The 23,278-nt window shown below is 34.8% G+C and overlaps 1 long non-coding RNA gene across 1 annotated transcript in view; it reads right to left on the bottom strand.

Annotated features, from left to right (window-relative positions):
- The window catches only part of LOC126951325 (uncharacterized), a 35,990-nt gene extending 13,723 nt beyond the window's left edge, over window positions 1-22,267 (bottom strand). Inside the window, exons 1-4 of the long non-coding RNA XR_007724433.1 lie at window positions 22,184-22,267; window positions 15,178-15,781; window positions 12,444-12,555; window positions 8,323-8,910 (exon numbers count right to left, since the gene is read on the bottom strand). This is a non-coding gene — a long non-coding RNA (uncharacterized LOC126951325). The remainder of the gene's footprint in view (window positions 1-8,322; window positions 8,911-12,443; window positions 12,556-15,177; window positions 15,782-22,183) is intronic.
- Window positions 22,268-23,278: the final 1,011 nt, after the last annotated feature.

The following is a 23,278-nucleotide window of genomic DNA, read 5'->3' as shown; positions in this document are numbered from 1 at the left end:
TGAACACCTGCCTTTCATTGGCTATTAAAACAATGCAAAACCTTTTAGATTTTGTTTGGAGCCTAGGTAAAAACACACAAAAAATAAATATTTGGATAAAAGAAAAAGAAAAAGATGGACTTCTTTATAGTTAGACTTTACATACTCGTAAGTATAGACTTGTAAGACCTAATTTTTTAAAATTATGCAAACTATTACTTAAAATAATGGAATATTATTTAAGGAAATAATAACTTGCTCTATTAGATTGAAGGTCGAAGTTCTGGAAGAGTAATTTCAGATGTAGTGGCCTGATGCTCCTAACCCTGTGATCATAATTGCTAACTTGTTAGCACCTAATTGAAAATTAATTGTGCTAAAACCTGACTCTACATTATCTACCATGTGTACCAACAGTTTTTATAGAGTTTAGCACACGTAAGGCATTTGGTTTACAGCTGATAAATTGAATTTTTAAAAACTGTCTTTTGAAACTCAGCGTTTATTTTCAATCAACAAACTTTTGAGCACCAACATTACATCAGATGTTCTTTTAGGCACTTAGGCTACCAAGGTAAAAAACATAGTCATATCTTCAAAAACTAAAACCCTAGTAGAGGAGAAAGAGAAATGTATCCTAATAATCAGATACGGCAAGTGATCGAGAGCAGTGATCTAAATCTTGACTTCACTTTAGAACCAGCTGAGAAGTTAAAAACAAATAAATATCATGACCAGGCTCTTCTGCAAACCAGTTGAATCAGATGTTTGGAAGCAGTTTCAGGGCATCAGAATTTTGAAATGGTCTACAGAGTAATCCTAATTTTCGGGAGGTTGAGAAGGACTGTGCTTGAGGAAAGCAAGGTGATAAGAAAGGCTCTCTTGATTCCATCTGGTAGAAACAGGGCAATAGATCTAGGAAAGGTGATGCTTAAACTAAGCTTTAAAGAATGCTTGAGATCAGTCAGATGAAGACATGGTGAAGGTCATTCTTGGCAAAAAGGAAATCATGACTAAAGGGGAAGAAAAACATGACACATTTAAGAAACAGGAAGTGGTTGTTGTGGTTAGTATTTAGAATATGTATAGGCAAATCTGGAGCAGTAACATGCAAAAATCGAATATGTTACATGAAATATGCAATTGACTCTTCAATATTCATTGTGTACTAGTTAATTATTCTCCAGATATTGATAAACCTATCATAGTAATTTTATTCCTTCTTTTATGATTGGTTCAGTAATAGTAGAATCTAAGCAAATTTAAATCAAGGAGAAAGTTTCTTCATCTCCATGGAAAAGAGAAAAATCTTTTCTGCAACCAGATGGATGGTGAGAGGTATGTTTCATGGTTGCTGCTTCATGAGAGAAGCCAGATTGAGAATAATTAGCTGATACTGGGTTACAGGAAGAGTCAAGAAAACCTGAGAAGCAGGGCTGGAAACTTGAGGTATCAGAAACTAGAAAACCTCATGCTGTTTCTAAGCTTCATGTGATATGAGATTTAAAATGTTCTTCTTGTTAAGCCACTTTGAGTCTGGGTTTCTTAGCAGTGAACTCATCCAACGAATTCATCAGGTAAAGAATTTTCATTGTCAAGGTAATAAGGAGGCATTGCAGCAATTTAGGAAGCAGATTTTAAAAGACAGAAACAAACATTCTGCTACCTTAAAGTGGGATTTGTATACATGCCAGGCAGTGTGTGTGCATTTTATATATGTATAAGAAATCATAACCAGATTTGGGTTTTATTCTTCTGGTATTCAATATGTAGGTTGGATTTGAAGAATCCGAAGCTAGAAACAAAAGAGTACAGAAGTTATTTTACAGACTCAGCTATAGCGATAATTATGAAGAGGAAAAAGAAAGAGCCAAGATATATTTACAATATGAACTTTCTAAAATTTGACAAATGGTAGAATTTTATGGCTAAGAGAAATGGAAGATTCTAGAATAAACTGTTGGTTAGAACTACTTGAGTATGTCTCAGTGAGAATGGACTAAACTGAACGTGAAACACCGATTGATGAGCCCTTGTTTTTGGGCAGGAACTTAACTTGGGCAGAGCAAATTCTTCACTAAAAAAGATACTCAAGCTTTCAAATTATTCTGCATGTAAAGTGAGTGTAAATAATTATAAATTGCTAAATCTGAAGATCTTATGCTCAAAGCAAATACATTTTTTAAAAATCTAGAAATTCCAGCAGGGGCAGACCCTGACATGTTCCTAGTGAGCAGGTGTGTTGAATAAAAGTCAAATGCCTTGCATCTATTTTACTTACTTCAAGTGTGTGAACTCTAGTGGAGAATCCTCCTATATGATGTATTATAGTTAGATTTTTATTTCAAAGGTTGTAAAATATTGGTCAGGGTTTTCAATGACCTGAGTCCCTTGGTTTTCAATTTCTCATGTAATTTTCATTATAGTAGTAATTTTCCTTCCATAGGAATTTTCATTACCTTCAGTTGATGAAGTATATATAGTATGCTTCATCGGTGCACTATTGATTCCTTCTCATATGCTAGTTTCCATAGCTTTATGTTGTATTTACAGAGGTAATTAGTTAAGTTGAGGCCATATAAGATTAGAGTGGGCTCTAAATTCAATATGACTGGTGTCGTTATGTGAAGAGAAACACAGTAATCAAGGCCATGTAACCATGGAGGCAGGGAGATATAGCTGCAGTCAAAGAACACCAGGGATTTCTAGCAACCCCCAGAAGCCAGGAAGAGGCAACCATGGTTATTTCCCCTGTGCCATCAAAGGGAGCACGGCTCTGCCAACACCTTGATTTCTGACTTCTGGCCTCAAGAACTGTCAGAGAATCAAATCCTATTAAGTTACACAGTTTGCGGTTATTTGTTATAAAAGTCATAGGAAACTACTCCCTTAATATGCATCTTCAACACCAGTTGATTCATTCATGGTTCATACTGGAGTCATGTCTTGAGTCTTCCAAGGCAGTTTTCAAGAGTACATAAACCTTACCACCTTTAAAAAGAGACACAGAGCTGCATAATTATCTCACTCAATATTTTGTCTCAATTTTTATACCAGTTTACAAAATATTAACATTTCGTTTTTCCTGAAATTTATATATGCTTGATCTCACAACTTCACCATTCCTTATTTTTAAGTAATCTTTAAAAGATTTCTTTACAGCATCCTAAACTAACACTTGTTATTCTGAGGTAATTTCCTGGGAGAAATTTAAAAACATTTATTATTTTTTTTTCTTTTTAATTATAAATATATAATAATCATAAACATTAAAAGCATTAATTTACATTGTTTCAGATTAACATGTATCTCTGAATAGTGGTTTATGGCTAAAAATAAAGTAACTGAGAGAATGAGCCATATCAGACTATGTAAAGATTCAATGATTCAAACTATGACATCCTGTTTCCTGTAAGATAATATTGGGAAAATGCATTGTCCTAATGTTTGAACAAATATGAGTGTTGCTTGACAGAACTCACTGGTCAATTCCAAATTAATACATTCTTAGAAAGATGCTGAAGTGATTTAAAATTAACAAAGTAAATTACATATTTGTGTGAAAGAGTAAATTTTTTGTAAAATTCATGACTTGTAGTGCTTAGCACTGTATTCTGATATGTCCTAAAATTGGATAATAATTTCCTGAAATCCTAATGAGATAAATATTTAGTTAGCTTTCTTTACCAAGTTCTTACTGGTCAGAAACTTGATGCGCATATTTCTATTACAGAATTACATAGCAATTGGGTTATGTATTATTGATTTTACTATTTATTCTAGATTTAATTACAGATAGATAAGGAGAATGCTACATATGCCAAATTCAAGCATATTTAAAATAGTAAGGTCAAAAAGAGAAATATACATGGAACAGAGAAACCAAGACTGCCAAGCAACATATTATTATTTAACACCAAAGTGATAATTTTTTCAAAACTCCACAATACCATCCCAGCATATGGAAAAAACAAACCAGATTTTTCCTTTTTTTTTTTTTTTTTTTTTTGAGACAAAGTCTCACCCTGTCGCCCAGGCTGGAGTGCAATGCTGCCATCTCGGCTCACCGCAACCTCCGCCTCCCAGGTTCAAAGGATTCACCTGCCTCAGCCTACTGAGTAGCTGAGATTACAGGTGCCCGCCACCATGCCCAGCTAATTTTTGTATTTTTAGTAGAGAAAGGGTTTCACGATGTTGGCAAGGCTGGTCTCGAACTCCTGACCTCATAATCCACCTGCCTCGGCCTCCCAAAGTGCTGGGATTACAGGCGTGAGCCACTGCACCTGGCCACATTATTTTTAAGGTAGTATGTCTCTCTCTTTCTTTTCATTTAAAGAAAATTCCCCATTTGTATTCACCTTCTGTGACTTCCAAAAATATAACTTTTCATAATTTTTGCCATTTCCAACTATTTCTCAATTATCCACTCAATATATACTGAGCCCAGACAAGTACCAAGTGATGACAACATAATCACTTTCTTTCCTTCAACTTAAATTTCTTAAGGATTATTTCTTAGGACAAAGAAAATAAACAATAGCAAAACATTTTCATTGTCTTTGCTTCTCTTTTACATAGCTGCATTACTTTTTTTCCTGTTCGTATCTAGATAAACCCTGCATCTATTTTCTCTTTTCTTGCTGTCTTCTGGATCCTCTGCTGCTCTGGTGAAACAGTCTCTGTACTGTTAACCACATCCTTCCCTGGGGCCTTTCTCAAATATTATCTTCCACAATATCTCTACTTGAAATTCTTCATCACCCATGTCCAGAATTTTTCTCTCCTCGTGGCTTTCTGGATATTGTGCTCGCTTGCTCCTTGCCTCTCTAATCATTTCTCTGACAAACCTTCCTTATGAGGTTTCATCCTTTTCTTTCTTCCTGAGAGTAAGACCACCTCCAGGAGGAGCCATTGTTTTTGTATGGTCACTCTACGTCATCTCAGAAAGCTTATTTATAATCATAGTCTTAATGATCGTTTGACAATCAAGTCTTAATTTTATCCTTACTTCTAATGCAAATTCCAACTCATCAAATAAAGGAATATATTAAATATGCAACCATCCACTTGAATCGTATGTATTAAATACATAATACATAAGCACTCACCACTTTCCTCTCTAGCTAGATCCTTTTTGATATTTCTAATTCTGTCGGGGGATGGACTGCATGGCCACCAATAACTACTTTTTCAATCCTAAAATACAATCAATTGATAATTCTTACCTAACTTTTTGCCTCAAATACTGCACAAGCATTCTCTCCAAATGAAATTTCAGACTCCTTTCTAATTTGTGCTGTTTTATCTTCCTAGAGACCTTTTGTAGATGACTCTAACATGTATAGTCTCTATTTCTCTCTCCCCACTCTCCTCCCTCTCTCCATTTATGAATTACAGAAGACTATATATATATTCTCGTACTATTGTCTAGCTACCTTTTATGTGTAAATCTTATCTTCCTAGAAATCCAACAAGTTTTCTCAGGAGAGGAATCTGTCTACACTTTTAAAATCTGTCTGTACCTTTATGACTGAGCACCGCATTAGATCTTCCACTGGAATTTTATCTAGTTTTATTTTACTTGAATTATTAGATGATTAACAATTTTCTTGCACAGCTAGATTAGTGTTTAGTAATTAAAGCTAACATACAAACCTGAAATGTCTTAGTAATCATTTATATATAATTTATATGTACTTAAAATAAAATTATGAAGTCCACATGGGAAAAATTGAACCAGAAAAATATGTTTTGATAGACAGTTGCCACTTATTTCAAATAAGAACCACTATAACCAAATGCTGGTGAATGTAATAATGTGTGTATGCTTTATTGCCTACTGAAGTAAGCATTGGTCCCTGTTTTACAAATGTATAGAAATACATTTTATATTTCAAATTATATTTGTTGATTTTTACCCTGGGATTTTCACTATAGAAATAAATTATTAAACTGATTTCATAATTTTTATTTGCTCTAAACATACTAGTAGAATATACATGGTTTATATGTAAATTATCACTCAGATAAATCAGTAATACTTGTCTTCAAGTAATATAGAATGATTTTTATTTTATTTACTAATTCTGGCCCTGTATTGACATATTTTGACTAAAGTTATAATGTCTTTATGGCATACGGTTAGTGTTATTTGCAGGTCATATAATTGTTAAAACCTATCATGTTAAGAAAACAATTTTGGGCCTTTGTGCTGAACACATCCACCTATAAACTCTATTATTTCAAACTCACACACATTGATGAAGGCAGTCTTTACTCTTTCTACTGATTCAAATGCTAATGTCTTCCAGCAACACCCTCATCAACACACCCATTAATAATGTTTTACCAGCTATCTGGCCATTCCTTAGCTGAGTCAAGTTGATACATGACATTCACCATCACAATTCACCCTTGTCTACTTGGCACCCACATGCACGTCCTTTAACCATACTTAGTTTCCAAATAACGACAATTAACAAGGCCATAATTCTGCCTTACATAATACAACTATCTTGCATAAAATAAAAAATCCACTAATCCCTTCCAGAGGAGATACAGTCCTTAAGTAATATTTATCCTTCTGATATTTTATAACTTAAATACGATGATGTAAAATTAACAATACTAAATACTGATATAGAGTCAAATATCTTATGTTACATAATAGGAGAATGAGAGAAAAAAGAAAACAAGTATATTTGCTTTATAAATATATATATATAAGCAAAATATATTAATAACAAAATAAGGAGGAAATACACATGAAAAACTTTTGGTTTCTGTAACTGGTCCTGTTGTCATAGCTGGTGTTTATAACTACCCTCTTCTACACGCCCTTTGCTTCAGCACGAACCTTAGCTGGTCATGGTTTTTTACCTGGTGGGGAGACCCAAACCATTCCTTTATAGTTTGGGCCATTAGTAGTCCTGTTCAGATGAGGTTGTTGTAGTTTTCCATTAACGTTGAGCACAGGCATGGTAATACTAGCAGAAGTCCTAGGGAAGCATCTATATTTAAGGTATACTCATTTTTACCTCCATTGTGGAGTAGGCCAATTTCCTTTTGGTAGTCCAGTTCAATTTCCCTAGTCAACACCAAAACTCCCTTCTTGTTGTCTCAGAGGCATGAGTTGCCCAAAGTGTTAAGGAGGCAGTCTTAACTTCCAGTTCATTAGAATCACTGTTGCGTCTCCTAGTGGAAGCATTCCTCCCTCTGGGACTAAGACCTCTGGGTGAGCAGAGCACAAAGTCATGGTAACAAAAATATATTTTGCTAATAGGTCACTAGGGGTAATTGCGAGTGGCACCACTCTCATTTCTACTTCTGAATTCCTGGACCTGTGAATCCTTAGTATAGAAAAAACAAAACAAAACAAAACCCAAAAACAAAACAAAACAAAACAAAAAACACCATTCATTGAATGCTGATTCAGAGCATGTGTAGCCTTCTGGAGAACTTGGCCAAGTGGTATTGTCACCTAACTAGCACTGTAACTGAGTCTTCAAAAGGCCAAACTACCTTTCTATCAAGGCAGCTGTTTTAGGATGGTTGGAGACATGGTAAAACTAGTGAATTCCATGAGCATGAGCCCATTGGCACACTTTTTTTGCTGTGAAGTGAATTTCTTGATCAGAAGCAATGCTGTATGGCATATCGTGACAGTGGATAAGGCATTTTATAAGTATACAGGTGGTAGTTTTGGCAAAATCATTGCCTGCAAGGAAGGAAAATCCATATCTAGAGTTGAGTTTTGTCCAGTAAGGACAAAATGTGGACAGTTTCATAATGAAAGTGATTGAATGGAATCAACCTGCCATCAGGAAGCTGACTGGTCTCCTCAGGAAATGTTTCCATCTTGTCTCTTAACTGCTACTTAAATGTCACAATTATTCAAGTGTTTCATGAAAACTATTGTCAAATATGTACACAAGTAGTATATATTTGCATTCTTGATATCTTCTTTGGAAATGTTGATGAGAAATTAATTTATAGTATAAATTTATTGTACTCACCTTTAAACCCAAGCCATATCTGACCTATTAAAAGTTAAATATATGGCCTACTTTAGAGTCAAATATTCTGATCACTATGTTAATATATATTAAAAAAAACTCCTGTTATTACAGTCACAATGTATCAAATACAATAAAAGTTTTTAATACAGACAAAAGAAGTCAAGGTCAAAAGAGAGATACACTATTGACTGTCAGATAAGATGATATGATTTCCTCCATCTGAATTAATCAGGATCATCTAGAGAAACAGAGCCAACATAATACAAAAACACAAACACAAACACACAAACAAATACAGAGAGGTTTATTACGGGAATTTGCTCACGTGATTATGGAGGCCAAGAAGCCCCACGATCTGCCAGCTGGAGAAGCAGGAAAGCCAGTGGTGTAAGACGTTTGGGTCAAAAGGCCTGAGAACCAGGAGAAGCCATGATGGAAATCTTCGTCAAAGTCCAAAGGCCTGAGAACCAGGAGTGCTGATGTCCAAGGGCAGGAGACAATACATGTCCCAGCTCAGTGAGCAAATGTGCCCTTTCTAAGCCTTTTTGTTCTATTTTTGCTGCAGCTGTCCCCTTTAGGGTGGTGCCTGAGTATTACGCAGAACATCTGTTAACCAGGCCCTAGTCTTCTCTTCTTCTGTCAAGTGATCATCGGGAACTCCATGAGACCACAGGTGCAGGCTGGGAGAGAGAAGCCAGGGTAGCAGAAGCGGAGACCAGGAGCATTTGGGCCACTTCTTCATGTAACTGACTTGTGCCTTCACAGCTGCTAGGGCCAGATCACAAATATACCACTTCTATTTGATGATGGAGTGTTATTTCACACAGCAACTTGATGGGTTGGTGGTCAGATAACACCCAGTTCATGGTGGGTAGCTCAGGTCACATAGTTACTTGGTAGCCCATTTTTATACCTGGGGAAACATGAACCTCTTTTCCTTATAACTGCAATTTTTGCCACAAAGCTTTCAGTTTCATCATCATTTTGCAATGAGAAATATATATTCAGCTGGGTGTGGTGGCTCAAGCCTGTAATCCCAGAACTTTGGGAGGCCAAGGCTGGCGGATCGCCTGAGCTCAGGAGTTCGAGAAAACCCTGACCAATATGGTGAAACCCCGTCTCTGCTAAAATACAAAAAAAACAACAACAACAACAAAAAAACTAACTGGGTGTGGTGGCGTGTGCCTTTTGTTTCAGCTACTCGAGAGGCTGAGGCATGAGAATTGCTTGAGCCTGGGAAACAGAGGGTGCCGTGAGCCAAGATTGTGCCACTGCACTCCAGCTTGGGTTACAGAGTGAGACACCATCTCAAAAAAAAAAAAAAGAAAAGAAAAAAAAAGAAAAGATCAAATTATTCCTAGTGTATAGGCTAATTATTTTATGAGAAAATGTTTTTTATATATGGTTTCTCATGGCATGAACCAAAAAGTTATTTTAAAGTATAAGAATGACTGATGCCTTAGTGAATTATGGGACTTTAAGGTAATATAATAATTTATAGCCAGTCTAAAATATTTGCTATTTACTTTCCTTAAATGGAAATTATTGGCCAGGCATGGTGACTCACACCTATAATCCCAGCGGTTTGGGAAGCTGAGGTGGGTGGATTAGTTAACCCCAGGAGTTCGAGAGCAGCCTGGGCAACATAATGATACCTCCTCTCTACAAAACATTTTACAAATTGGCCAGATGTGGTGGCATGTGGCCATAGTCCCAGCTACTCGGGCAGCTGAGGTGGGAGGATTGCTTGAGTCCAGGAGATTGAGGCTGCAGTGAGCCAAGATTGCACCACTTCAGCCTGGGAGATGGAGCAAGGCCATGACTCAAAAAAAAAAAAAAAAAAAAAAAAGAAAGAAAAGAAAAAGAAAACAGTTACTGGGACAATAAAATATTAATATTTGATACAAATAATTTGATATGAATTAGGGAACTCCATTTTTCTCCATCATCAAATTAGTTCCTTCTAGATATAAATATGTATTAACTGAGGTCACTTAGAAATTTTGGGTCAAAATATTAACAGCCCAATTAACTTTGTAATTTTATCAGGTTTGTTGACTATATGAAATTTAAATTTTGTCACAGCCTCTTAACAAATTACTACTAATTTCTAATTTAACTTGTGAGTTTATAGGTCATTCATATGCTGTAAATAGCCCTTGAATTATTCTTTTTAAATAAAGAAGATTGAATCAGATGATCTCTAAAGTCGCTTCCATCTGAGTCTAAGCTTTGTTTTTAACTTTACGTTTCAATGGACTTTAAGTACAGTTTAAGCTCTCATTATGCCAAGAGTATTTTCATATTAGAGACATCAATAACAGTATCTAAGTCGTTTGTGAGAGAAAGAGAGAGAAGAGGTGAGGGAGTAAGGGGGGAAGATAAGGATAGGGAGAGGGAGAGGAAGAGGATATTTACTACAAATGGATGTTAAACTGTGTTTTTTTCATGCAATATTTTTAGTATTAAGGAAAGACTATTTCTTTGGTTATGTATTAGAAATTTGAATGTGCTTATTTTTGGATTGTTAGTTAAATATTTGTATTTTGCAAAATGGTATCAACTCAGGAGAAAAAGTAACACTATGAGTTTCATTTGAAATTTTGTGTAAAAATCTCAAGACCCTGAAACTCTGTAAACTTGTGCTTTAGCACTGCAGCAGCTCATGCCTCATAGGTAATAGAAGGTGTCATGTGACACTCTGAACTTTTCCTTGTCATCCCTTCATTCGAGAACACTTGCTGCCATTCTGACTCCCACTAAAGATTAGACCCTATCATAGCAAAAAACTCCAAAAATGTCCCTGCCCCAGTCTCAACTTTTACACTTGGGAGAAGAATTGGTTTCCGTTTACCATAACTCAAACTATTAAATAGCTATATTTGTCTAAGACAACACCCTGGTTTATACCCCCAGATACTACCAACCAGCCAGTATAAACTCTTGGTCTTAAGTATAATGCACTCCATATGCTTCACCTTACTCAGAGGCAGACCATTGAATCATTCACATTTGAGTTGGCTCGGATTCGTGCCAAATTGGAGATAGCAGAACAATACAATTTTAGAGTAATGGATGTTATTTAGAAAGAGAAACAACAGTTTCAAAGGCAAAGATTCATTAAAGATAATCAAGGCCTCTAACACAGCTGCTGGCCAATGAAAAATTATGTGATAATTGTGTCTATACATAATGGATTTATTTAACATGTGAAAACTTGGCTTGAGCCACTACAGATTTTTTTCTAATACATAGGACATCTTTTAAATATTTAGAAAAAACAAAGGCATTTTCCTGATAATAAAGTGTACACATTCACTATAAAAAAATTATAAAACTATATTAAAACTGTTAGAAACAATACAAATACCCACTAATCTCACCAACTAGAGATAGTATTAATAAGCTCAAATTGTTGTCATTTTGAGTGTGTCTTTGAAATCAAATATATATGCAATAAATACAACAGAACACGTATGGTGTGAGTGTATTTGAATCATATGGTTGTAACCTGCTTTCTTTCTCAGCATTATATCATGATTGACTTTCTATATTCTTTATTTTATAACATGATTTTTAATAGTTATGCTCTACTTATTATGATTTACCATAATTTATTTAATCAATTTTATTTGACATATTTCAACATAATAAGTATCACTTCAGAGATATACTTGTATGTACATCATTTGAGATATCAAATTATTTCCATTCACTATATTAATTCATCTGCAATTATTGGATTAAAGTCAGCATTTTACTTACTCTTAAAATTTCCACTATATAATGTGTTCTAATTACACTCTTCCCAGAAGTGTACAACATTTATTATTTTCCAAAATCCTTGTCATCATAACCTATTTGTTTTTTAATGGTTATCAATTTGATAGGTGGGAAATGCTATCTTTTTTAACTTTCATTTTTATTACAAATAAGTTTCCAGTAGTTTAATATTTCTTGATCATAAATAGTTCTACTTTGATAATACAGTAATTCATGTCCTTTACTCTCTTTTTATTAGACTCTGTTTTTCTAGCTCTGAATTCTGTGGGGATTTGATTTTTCTAGATTCCACTAATTAACATTTTGCTGTTCAGGCCTTACAGAGATGTCTCTGTTTTTTAAAAAAATTGACTCTTGATAAATACAAGGGTATTAGATTAAATTTTTCTGCATTAGAAATATTTCTACATTCATAGTTTTAGGCAATCTATCTTTATATGTTAAACAAAACTTAGACAACTGGAAAGAATTTATAACTAAACAGCTGAAGAGAAAAATAAAGGAAAATAGGGTGTGGTGGCCCACGCCTGTAATCCCAGAAGTTTGGGAGGCCAAGGTGAGAGGATGGCTTGAGGCCAGGAGATTGAGACCAACTTGAGCAACATGGTAAGACTCATCTCTATAAAACATTTTTAAAAATTAGCTGAATGTGGTGGTACACACCTGTAGTCCCAACTACAAGGGAGGCTGAGACAGCATGATCACTTGAGCTCAGGAGTTTGAAGCTGCAGTGAGCTATGATTATACCACCTCACTCCAGAGGAAGAACTTGCCTCTGAAAGAAATAAAAATTAAAATAATGTTGCTCAAATATTTGCCCCAAGAATGTACCTATCAAATGAATTAACAGACCAAGAAAACACAGGCATAGCATTTGAGGAGCCATTTCACTGGCTGTATTACATATATTGGAGAAATTCGTGTTTGGTTTTTAGGTTGTGTCTCAAGATCCATTTGTTTCTTTGTAGGTGCCACTCATGAGCCTGTGGGCTGTGAGGAGAAGGGAAAAATCACTGAGCAAGTGGTGCTTGGTGCCCCTGACCTGTGCGCATCCTGATTGCTCTGGTTCTCACCGCCCTTACATAGCTGTGTGCTACAATGCGTTTCCTAAAAACAAACAAACAAACAAAAACCCAGAGGTTTCTTCTGATATTTAAGGTTTGGAAACTTCTCCTTCAGAAGGTTCTCATGTCTTTATTTTATATTATACTTTAGTCTATAATGTGTTGACCTTTAGTATTTATTTATCTATAGTCTTTATTCTACATTTACATTTTGTTTTATGAAATTGTACTGTAAATCACCACAAAACATTTCTGGAAGTGGAGATTCAGTTGTAAAAGAATGTACATTCTAGTCAGCATTAAGCCGTACATTGCGCTTATTTTCAGCATAGCTTATATATACCCACTATATGAATCAAGCATAAATGATGTAAATAGATGTTAAATCTTAAGTTCTATGTTATTCATTTTATGAGTATTTTATTTCATTGTTAGTATGCTCATTTATTTGGAGTTAAGTGAGTTGCATATTACACTATAATTGAGGTTAGGGCTAGTCGTGTAGTTATTATCTCACTAAACCTCTATTGTTACAGGACTGTTCATTATTTTTGAACTAATGGCTAGATCCTGTACAACCTAAAATCAAATTCCACTATAAATTTATCCAAAGTGTTTCAGATAAGAAATGACACATGACTTTTTCTTTAGAACTTAATAGTTCTTTTGGCCATATGAAGCATTTTTGTCTGGCATCTCAAATTCCAGGTTTTATAAGCCAAGAGTTTTTGTTTTCCTATTACTTTGAAGGAAGTGGAAAAGTCAAGTGAAATATGTACAACCTAAATGTATAATCATTTAATTAAAAATGTTGATAACTAAAGTCACATTTATCTTTAGCATATTCTTTATTTGATTAACAAGTGTTACCAGTGGAGAGTGTCCAGGTTCCTGGCATTTTGGACAAAAAGCACAAACAAAACCACGGAGGAAGAGCACAGAGTTATTGAAACAAAAGTACATCCCACAGAGTGGGAGCAAGATTGAGCAACCTGCTGGAGACCACTGGTTACAGAATTTTCTGGGGTTTAAATACCCTCTAGAGGTTTCCCATTGGTTATTCGGTTTACACCCTATGTAAATGAAGCAGTGATCGGCGACCAGTCTGACTGGTCGCGGGAGGGGACCAATCAGAGGTACGTTTCATTTTTCATCTTCCAGGCAGAAAGGCGGCAGGTTGCAAAGGGAGTATAGCCTCTGATCCTTTTGTTACTTGGGTGAGGAAAGTTGGGGTTTTCCTTTAGATTTAGTACTAGGAAGTCAGTGTGAATTGGCTTTAGGTTTCCTGTCTCCAGACCCTACTATCCTGCCTCACAAGCATTTATGAAATCTTGCTCTCGACAAGATGTCTCAAGGTATTAGAGTGTTATTTGGGAGAAAAGGTGGAATGAATGGTTAGATATATGTAAATACTTCAAAATTTTCTTACAAAGCTTGTTTTAGACAGTGTGCCTTCTTTTTAGAACATGGACCTGAAAATTGATGATAATGATGATAATAAAAATTAACATAAATATAGTATCTATCATTTATAAATATACTATACATCAATTTACTTGCCAGTTGAGTAACATAGTTTATATAATTTGTCAACATGAAGCTATAGAAATAAACATCGTTTTTTTTAGAGATGAGGAAACCTAGACACAAAAATATTAATTAACCTGGCCACAATCAAAGTGTGGAAAACTGACAAAAACAAGACACAAACCAAAGTATCCTCTTCAGAGACAATGCTATAAATCACTATAAAATAAACAGTATTGGCTGCAAAAATATATAATGTCTCACTGGGAATAAGTCTGATTTACAGAGATTGGCATCACAAGTGCTGTCACAATACGACTGCAGACACTGTGGGCAAATCCCCAAAGAATCTGAAACACTGTCATTGCATATGGACACAACTGTTGTTCTAATTCCAGTGAAAATTAGAAATGAACCTCTGCTCAAGGGCAAAAAACAAAGCAACAATTATAAACCAAAAAGAAGCAAGCAAACAAAACACAAAGCAAAACAAAAACCTGAAGCTGCGATGAGCATATAATTAGTTAATTTTTCTTTGCAGTTGTAGAAGCAGTTACATTTTCTTGATGTGGCCCAACGCTACACGGGTACTAAAATCTTGTGTAAAGTGAAACTCTTAGATCTAAATGCACTATTAAGTATATGTATTGAGCTCTCATTTTGTGCCAAACACTATGACAGAAAACATCAACATAAGATGCCATCAAGAAATAAGAAGTATAGAGTTTAGTGGTGTGAAGTAGGCCTAGTAGGAGTACATTTGAAGTTTGTCAAAACCTGTTGTAACAGAAACATTTACTGCTCACCAAATAGCCATGTGCTTCAGAATATTTTCTGGTCCTCTCGCAGGTATGCATGGCTTTGTTCTGGTCCATGAGCTGTGAGCAGAAATGGCACCTACCACCTCTGCCTTGAAGTATGTAACACCAGGCATGTGACCCTCCACCTCTTTTTTCCCCTGCTGTGGGATCTTGGAGATACATGCTGAGAAGACTGATTCACAATGCCAACTGCTGCCTGGAGAGCCAACCATCTTGTGCCACAATATGCAGGAAATTTTTCCAAGGCAATAAGACGTAGAGGTAAACTTGTGACAGCATTGTCTAGTTCATCCTGAATAACATACCTGGCTCTTCTTTTTTCAAAAAGGACATTGCCAACCAAGCTCTTTTAAGTGTATCAACAGTTAATTAACAGTGATGCTCCTGATGCACAAAGGAATAACAGGCGTCTTCACATAGGGGGTTTTGCTGTTTCAGGAATTTCCTGTGTTTCCTTGAGATCTTGTTCTGGAGGTTTCCAGGTGTGGTATCACATTGTGAAGCTCCTAATCATGGGGTCAAGAGGATCAACTTACAGAGAGACTTTAGGTCCTACATCATTTTGACAGATATATATGTAATTTGGTACCTATTTGCAAGGGGAGGGAATAAAAGAAAGAAAAAGTTAAATGACATCCTCTAGCTTAGCACTGTCCAATGTAAACTACATAGGTCATTTTAAGTTTTCTGGCATCTGCCTGAAAAAAGTAAAAAATAACAGAAGTTAATTTTAATAATATATTTTATTTAGCCCAATGTATCCAACCATGGTTATTTTAACGTGTAGTCAATGAAAACCTTCATTAATTTCATAAGAAGTCTTTGAGATCTGGTGTGCATTTTAATCTTAAAATGGATCTTAATTTGGAAAAGCCACATTTCAAGTGCTCAACAACCACATGAATCTGTGTTCCACAGTGAGGTCTAGATGTAACTTAAATTTGTTAAACATTTGTTGAGCTTATGCCAGTCATCATGGTAAGTATATTCACAGCATTGTCTAAATTGTTTATTATAATATTCTCTTGAGTTAAGAAATGAATATATCCACAGAATCAGAAAGTGACAGAGCTAAGATCCAAATCAATTCTCCACCCTGCCTCTGAAGATGGAGGAATGCTCTAGGCAACTACAGGATCATGGGACCCCTCTATAAGTCAAACAAGAAGAGTGAGGCCCCCAAAGAAAGTACTGACTGGTGATGGAGAGGATTATGGAGTTAATGAACATTAAATAAGTATAATTGGTAATCATCAAGTAAATACTGCACTTGATGATTGACTGCATGGGGGAAAAGGAGAAGGAAGGAGGGGCCTGGCAATTGCGGGTTCCTACTTCTGACTTAAGCAACTGACTTGTCAATAAGTCTATTTAGAGAGAGACTGACATGGACTTGCTCACTTAAAATTGAGATTTAGCGATTTTTGATCACTGGAATTACCAGTACAGTACAAGGAAAATAACCCACTTTTTTGGTTCTAGCCACGGCTATATTTGACACAAATACCAGATTATAGTGATCTGACAATTGCTTTTTAAGAAAAATATTGTTCACATAGACATGAATCAGCAAGTCTTTAATACTGTTACAGAAAGAGAAACACCAATAGCTAATTCAATAACCTTAGATTTACAGTGCATAACATTTACAAGCTTCTAATGTGCTTCTTCATATCTTTCTTCTCTAAAAATACACACTAGGCTTTATCACCACATGTGCAACAGTGAACATTTTTGCAGTTTTATACTTATGTGCTTGTCTTTGGTTCTGGAAGGATTCCAAGTGGTGCTACCTGGTCCCGAGACCTTTGCCTGGTGGGGTCTATCTGATGAAGGTATGATCAGATCTTAAAACCCAAAAGGACTCAGCTTTCAACTCTGATCAAATCACATCATTAACTGTAAGAGGTAGGATACCAGAGGTAACCAAGAACAAAATTTATAGAAATTCAAACATTTCATAAGCTGTTGACAGGTAGTACTGGCCCACAGATGATAACTATGATGAATAAAATAATTAACCTGGAAGGTCATAAATGTGCTATTTTTATTGCTCTATAGTTACTATATCAAAGGAATATTCTTAAAGTTGTTTGCAATAAATAGAGGTATTATTATATTTGACTATGGGTCAAGTCTATTTAATTTGACCTTGAGTATATTTTCAGAGAAACATTACCGTCACTTTAACCAGCACACTTAATCATCTTTAATAAGTTATTTGCAGAAATGCTGCTTCAGATTACTAATCTGATGTCCTAAATTAGATGAAAAACCCATCAATTTTCTTTTACTCATAAAGTCTATTTTCAACATCAGTTGTCAGTTTGATTCTATTTTATCACGAAGTATTACAAGATTATTTTGACCTCTTCAGTCACTGTTCTCTTTTTCTACCCATTAGTTTTTTTATACCCTCAAGAATGAATCGTTAGAAGTGGAATTGGACCAACATAAGGTCCCACAACTTTGAGCTTATAGTACAAAGGTCATGCATAATGCATGTCTGGGGGGGGTGGGGAAGAATCTTTTCTAGTCACTCTAAGGGTTGAAGAGGTTGTATCTAGTATTTATACAGTCTTATGTAATATAGAGAAAGCTTTGTTTTGATCACAGGCCCTTTTGTGGATGAAAACAACTGTTAGCTGGTAGTATGAGAAATTGCCTTTTCCTGGGCCTTTGAGCTCAGAGCTGGTATTCCTCCTGGGTTCTGGTTGGTGTTCGGTACAGAATTTCCTTACTTGTGCTTTGAAGTGCTCTAGAGTGCAGTTGGCCCAAGACTTCTTTTTTTTTTTTTTTTTCCTCAGACACTAACAGCTGTTGAAAACCAGCTTATTCCCTTCCCATATACTATGAACCCAACTTAGCAGAAATCATCCTCTAAAAATAGATACAATTTAGAAAAACCTTTTGATTATAATGAGTTTCAGGTTACAAATTTGTAAGACGAAAAGGCAGTGATTTTTCAGAACTTCAGATATTCAATAGCCTGTGCATATCTAAGCACTGATCACATCTATATCCACATTTCATATTAATTATTTGAAACAGTTTCTCAGATTAGTAATATTTCATTATTACTTCTATCAAAAATATATATGCCATGCAGTTAAATATGAACCTTTCTGATTATTTATTTTTAAAATTCCAATTAAACTAAGATATGAATCTGGAATCTTTTTATCATGATCATATGTGGCTTACAATTTATGTATTAACAAATTTAAAATTATTTTTAATATCTTTAAGCTTATCTCACTTTCTGTCTTTCCACCTGCTAAATACTCTTCTGATTTTTTTTTGGCTCATTCTGACCTTCTGTTACCTTTCTTGGTTCTTACGTTAATTAAAACATGGGCAGACAGTTGTCATTTAATCATTTCATCCTTGTTTTGATCCATTTCCATATGGCCATTGCCTTGTATGAAATACTCCGTATCACTCTCAAAATCTTCGAAAAAAAACCTGTCCTCCATCAAGTACTATTATAATGTTAAACTCTCAAAAATATGCTTTTATAAGAGATCATGTATTTGGCCTTAACTTTTCATTTTGTTTGGTATACAAATATACAACATTTTTCCTTTATTCCTGAAAAAGAATGTTGACATAAAAGGCAGCTGGTGTTTCTTTGTTGAGTCTGAATCATATAAAATACGAGCATGCAATTAAATATTTTGGAGAACTATACTAACAGTTAAAACACAGAGGTTTTTAGTAATCCAAATCATAAACCTGAGCTCAAAATGGAAAAGCCACTTTAAGAATAAAACTTGCTACAATTTGATGAAGTATGAAAAATAAAAACACACAAGAAAAACGTATCATAGTGCCAAAGTTACATTAGTTATGTTAAACTCTTCAAGTTGGAAAACTTAAAACAGAAGACTAAGGTTTTACTTATAATTCTCGTCTGTATTTTCGATTCAATTTTTCTTCTCTGAGATTTGTAAACTTTTCTAAATTCAATTCATATGAAAGGATAGCATTGCTTTTTAAGACATGGGAGAAATAAATGGTGTAATTCCCTTAAATTGTGGATAGAAATGTAATGGTTATGAGTTGGATGCTATAGAAAATATAATATAGAGCATTTCATTATAAAATTATCTTGAATTAGTTTGCCTGTACATTTCCCTGTGTTGGAAAGGATATAATTTTCAATAATAAAATTTTGAAAAGGCCTACATTTATCAATAAAAATAACATACAACATGAATGCAAATGAAAATGTAGAAATTAATTATTGTCTATTAGCATTATTATGAAGTAACTATCAAATAATCATGGATTTAAAACAGGTGAACAAAAGGAAGTCCAGTTAGAAGTTTTTGAAATTTGAGAGGCAATCTATGTCTTCCCAATCATAATACTCCTCACAAAATAGAAAAGAAAAAGAAAGACAAAAGATCATTAGAATTTTATTAACTGTGTGAATACATGTTATGAAAGAATGCATATATTTTTGATTTTTAATTCAATCTTTTAGATTTAATTTTATTAGTCATAATCTATATTGCATGCTGGCTTTCTAAAGATTATCTGTTAAATAGTTCTAATTTTGATTTATTTTGTTTTCTGTCTTATTGCTTTAGGCAGAGTTATATTTAGTGTTTAGAACAGTTTCATTGATTATAGTATACCGGAATTGAACTGAAGAAAACCACTAATTCCTGAAAGAAATAAATGTAAATGCAGGAAGACCTAGAAACTAGAAAAACAAAGTACATTGGATTGTTTTACAGTTTAGAAGTAAGGTTTTAAGTGTTCATTTATTTTGGTACATGTAAAATGAATGCAACAAGTTTTATTGTGAACGTACCAATTAATGTTATGTAAAAATAATAACATTTAAAAAATGTGTAAAAGTATATGGAATCACTAAATAACATGCATTAACCATAGCAAAATTGTTCCATAAATTTTATAATGCATAGTTCCGGGGGAAAATCAATTCCTTAGTTTTATAAAATAAAGTACGTCATAAATCACATAAATTACCATTGGGTATTTAGCGTATTTGGATACATTTTCAAAATTCTTTATTTTAGAAGGAGGAACTGAAGGACGTAGCTGCTACTTTTTGGCAAAATATAACAGAAATAATATTTCTATACTCAATAAAGTTTTCAGAAACAAGTTACAATATTAATTTAATTATCCATCCTTAAGTTCTTATATTACGACTATGTGTTACCAAGGAAAATTTACCTATTAGGTAAAATTCAAAGTAAAATTTCCTATTTAATTTTAAATATTTGAAGTACCACGATAACTCATGTCACACGTGTGCAGAAGAATGGCAACTTTTAAAAGAATCGTCATGAGTCTTAAAGTAAAATGTAAATACAATTTTGTTGTGTTGCTTAATATGAGTTCTATTCCCCTTAAAAAAAAAATAGTCCTAATAAAAAAAAAAAAATCTCTACCTTTACTCTTGAATGTCATTATATTTAAGCCAAAGAAGCAATAGATATACACACTCATCAAATTTAAAGAACCTAGCCTACATTTAAAATCATTATAGTTGTGGAGCCTACAAGAGCTAGGTAGCTTACCTTTTCACATAATCAACCTCTTTATAATGTGTTACTGGATATTGAAACCTTCCATGAAATATTGGCATTAATATAACTTTTCTTCAGGAAAACTCAAGTATATTGCAAATATTAGATAAATACTATATCATATATAGTTTTAAATGATTGTTTATAGAAATTTTATGATAAACTTTATAATTTTTACCATTCTTGATATCATTAAATAAAGAGGCATCTTCTCAATATTGGATTTTATGGATGTGAACACTGAAGTAGCTGTTATAGGAAAGCTAAGGATTTTTTTTCCTGTTTTTATTACATTTTAAAAATTTCTCTAAAACCTAGAACATAAAATTCAATATTCTATCTTATTCCAAATATTTGAATAAATTAATATTTAAAAATCTTTATGTAATGATTAATACATATTTAGAAATCCAGAGAAAATTAAAGTCCTATTTAATTCTGGAATTTACCAAGACCTCCTTTTTAGTCCTTCATTTTTTTCCTCTCAAATATTTTCCTTATGTTGTGTTTTCTATAAGAAAACTGGACTTCATAATTTTTGTTGATATTAAATGTTTTGTGTCTCCAATTAAAAAGACCTATCTTACTACCTTTGCTTTCATTGCATGCCTTTGCAATGACTTCCTCCTTTTCTAACCTTTCCTAAATTTTTCTTCTAGAAAAAGTTCTAGAGGCTGACTGACTGGGGCAGGTTGTAGAGAAACTTCTGGACAGATTGTTAACATCTGACACAATGAGTGAGAAAAAATCCAGCACAGTCACTGGGCAGGTTTAAGAAGAAGTGGCAGCTCTGGGAGATGAAAGATTTGTGTGTTCTTGTTGCTAGTTACCTGCAACACTCTGGTTAAATTCAAATCCATTCATTTGGTAATTGCTTAGCTTCCTCTAAACCAATGTAATGCAAACCAAAAGGACCATTGTGGATGTTTTGGACTGATGTCTGCAGATCATGTGTAATTTTAGTCTGTCTTGTCTGACATTTTCCACAATGCTTTAGTTGACAGCATCGTATTATGTAAATATTTCTGGTTAGGCTTATTGAGGTGGTTGCCTAAATCTCACTTTAAATAAAGCCTTTAATGCTTTCACCTAGAATCCATAGAGAAGCTACACAAGTTGGGGAAGTTTAGTGTTGTTCTTTGTACTTTAACTTTTAATATCAGAGCACATATTGAAACCATAAACACAATGAAAATACAAAAAATATTCCGACGATATTAGAGGACTATAACTCCCCCACCTCTTTTTATTCTTAAAGAGCCAAGGGCGTGGGGAGTGGCAGGAAGAAATATTCTTAAGATCTAAGTCCTGGACGCCATCCTGCTAGTGCTTAAAGCCCCTAGAAACGTGCAACCTGAACAACACCCCCTTTCGAAGTCTAAAACAATATTAGATTCCCAAAGTATCGGCAAAGAAATTCTTACCGTCAAAGACTTGCAGCAGGTTTCAGCTCAGACCCAGACTGAAAAGCTGAGCAGCTGGTGAACAAAAGTTCTAGTTTTTTTTTTTTTTTTAAACGAAGTCTGCAAAACTAATTTCCCTCAAAATAGAGCTCAATTTCCGTTAAAGAAAGCAGCGCTTACAAATCTCAGAATTCCTGATCAACCCCCACTCCACCCCACCTCTAAGCAATAGAAAACAATTCGATCTTTCACACGGATGTTTTTGAGAAGCCACTATTCTACAGCATGACTTACAAGAAAAGAAGATAGTGAGGCTTAAGCAGGGGGACTGGAAGAGGAGGGGAAAGGTTCTGCTTTGGGGACACCTCTCAAAGATTAATCAATACTTTTTCCTAATTCAAACCAGATGTCTAGCCCAGTTTGCTGTACCCATTAATCCCACTAACAACTTCAAAGACCTGCTCATCATCCTCTGGACACCTGAGACAATGAAAATAACGGGGCGACACTGCTGGTGGTGCATTTGGGGCCCCGGGCGGAATAGGTGACTACAGATATTCTCCTGATGCGACAGGTCCCAGATGGGACTTGACTGTTTCTCCTGCTCATTACAGAGCCACTCACTTGTGTGTAAACGACTCTGCCCCCAGCGGACCCTGTCACCCGCCAAACAAGTGGCAGTCTCAAAGCCCTGCCATCGTTCTTGCATGCTTACTGGAGGCAAATTTTCTAATTTATTTTCAGGGATGCAAAGTTATAGCCAAGTGCCCAAGCTTAGTGAATTTTGGGAGCTATCGAAATGTAAGATTTCTCAGTAAATGGGACGGTGGTGATAAGGGATGCGATTAGCGGATTTATTTTTGAGCGGAAGAGAGTGGATTTCTGTAGGAAACTGCGGAGACCTAGGCTAGCTCCTGAGGGGAAAGGCTAGATATGTGCGTGCAATCTACACATCTCATGTGACCGGGACAAAATCGCCTGGAAATATTTTTGACCCAGGAAAATTTCTTCTTGGTGGACAAGTGGCTAGGAAATTGAGCGGGACCAGGAAAGAGGGGGAAGGGAGACTCCACCTGGCATCGCACAAGAGGATGCCAGGGAGCAGGCATCTGCAAC

This window comes from Macaca thibetana, chromosome 3 (assembly GCF_024542745.1).
Source record: "Macaca thibetana thibetana isolate TM-01 chromosome 3, ASM2454274v1, whole genome shotgun sequence".
NCBI lineage: Eukaryota > Metazoa > Chordata > Mammalia > Primates > Cercopithecidae > Macaca > Macaca thibetana.
This window is presented reverse-complemented; position numbering and strand designations above follow the sequence as displayed.